At 41.1% G+C, this 2121-nt stretch overlaps 1 long non-coding RNA gene across 1 annotated transcript; it reads right to left on the bottom strand.

The window, feature by feature from the left end:
* Window positions 1–378: 378 nt before the first annotated feature.
* Window positions 379–1043, bottom strand: LOC122068417. The gene is made up of 2 exons (XR_006137112.1): window positions 907–1043; window positions 379–803 (listed from the first exon to the last, which is right to left on the bottom strand). It is a non-coding gene; the product is annotated as an uncharacterized LOC122068417 (long non-coding RNA).
* Window positions 1044–2121: the final 1078 nt, after the last annotated feature.

The following is a 2121-nucleotide window of genomic DNA, read 5'->3' as shown; positions in this document are numbered from 1 at the left end:
GAATTCTTTGGACTCGAATGTGATTAGGAAAGTATCGAGAAAGGTATTTGGGCAAATTTTATAGGAACCCAATAAAGATATCGAAACTATAGCGGTTTGTGAACACTATGAATCTAGGATGGTATGATAATTGGTGAGTCTCCCAGTCATGGATTGAGGGGACAGTATAGGAATCTGTATCGGCATAATTTGGATCGAGTCGGATTGACACGGGTAAGTCGATTTTACTTTTGATTTATTAAAAAATAATTTTTTTTTACTATTTTACCTTTAAAACAATATAGATAATCAATCTGGATCGATCAAGGATCAAGGATTGATCTCAACCAACACTGATACAATATGGCCGATATCACGGATTTGGCTTGTCTCCAATTCTTGAGTTACCAATTCTTGTCTAATTCTCTCCCTGTGCATGAGACGTGTACAATTATATGACACGTGTACATTATAATCCAAAGGTGTGGATGCTTTGATTATTCAAACCCCTTTTGCCCCCTCATAGAACCATTTGGATTCGGATCTGACCCGATGGAAGCCCCTCTCTATCATTCCCGTCTCCAAACCTGAAATGGACAAATGGAGAGAAGACCCCAAAGCAGTTGACGATCAGCAACAACCCTAATCCCGTTGAAACAGATCGCGTTTGCAGGATATCAAGAGGAAATCTGAGAATTGTTCTCCAAGAAGACTTGCTCTTTCAATTTTTTTCTTCTTCGGTTGGGAACAATCATTCCACTGTAGATCGCCTCCACCACAATCCGTCGCAGGTACCGGACCAGGAGCAAATCCGACTACATGAACTGCAAAAAACCCCCAAAAAAAATTTCATGAAATGAAATGAAGGAAAGTGCATTTGTTAGGGGTTTAGAAGAGGATGGATTCTGTTCTTCCGATTTGCTTTACCTGAAGGATTTCGATTGATGCTACTGATACATGGCCATGGGAGATGATGGAGGTGTCTACAGAGAACCCTGGTAATATTTTCCTTTTTCTTCCCTAATCTCTTCTCCCCCTTCGTTTCTAGTTTTTCTTCCCTAATCTCTTACTCCTTCGTTTCTGGTTTTTTTTCTTCCTCCTTTCCTCCTTTCTAATTCGTTTCCAGTTGGGAGATGGGATCTGCGTTTCCTCTGTTTAGCTTTTGAACCCTGGTAATATTTTCCTTTTTCTTCCCTAATCTCTGCCCCCCTTCTTCGTTTCTGGTTTTTCTGTTTCTTCTTCCCTCTTTTCTTCGTTTCAGGTTGGGATATGGGATATGGGATCTGGGATCTGGGAGACGATGGGCTTCAATCGGGTCAGATCCGAATCCACATTGCTTTTTGAGGGGGCTAAAGGAGTTTGAATAACCCTAGCATTCACAACCCTTGAATTAGAATGGAACACATGTCGCATCCGGATATAAAAATGGTAGAGGATTGGAAGAAGAAAGAACTGTAGAGGAGCCAAATCCGATATGACCGTATGATACCGATACTTAAAACCATACTCCCAGCATTGGAGAATTTTCTCCTGAATTTAGTTGAACATCCAGCGCAAACATCATTACAGAGGATATGGACCCGCCATTTTCCTATTTCTCTGGAAGTCCGCACGTTCCATTTCTCAAGGAAGTAAGGAGTTACTCTAAATTCTAATTACAACCTCCCCACCTCCCACCACGGAAAGGAAAAAAAATGAAAATCAGGAGTTAGGAGGCGAAGACATACACTCGTATTCTTCCTGAGAAATGCTCCTCTGCTTACCGAAACTTTTTCTAGGTACTTCCATGTTGAGTTACGCTACCAGCAGAGGCTACGGTCCAAGTTCTTTGAAGCGGAGCAGGGGAAGTTTTTGGTTCGTTGAAGAAATTGCCATTTTTCTTTTGGGTGGATGAAGAATAACTTTTGCCATACTGAAGCGCGGGATGATTTACAGCTTATTTGTCGAGGTACACCTCTCCCTCTCTCTCTCTCCCCCAGAGAACCCATGTGGGATTTCTGTTTTCCTTTCGTTATCCATTGAGGTTTTGTTATCTTGATTAAGTTAGGTTTAAGGTTTTAGACCATCAATGAAACATGGCAGCTGCTTGACTATGAAAAGATGTGTTGGATTGTATTACAATTTCTTACAAAGTACAAATTG

Source organism: Macadamia integrifolia, unplaced genomic scaffold (assembly GCF_013358625.1).
Source record: "Macadamia integrifolia cultivar HAES 741 unplaced genomic scaffold, SCU_Mint_v3 scaffold3871, whole genome shotgun sequence".
NCBI classification, from domain to species: Eukaryota; Viridiplantae; Streptophyta; class Magnoliopsida; order Proteales; family Proteaceae; genus Macadamia; species Macadamia integrifolia.
This window is presented reverse-complemented; position numbering and strand designations above follow the sequence as displayed.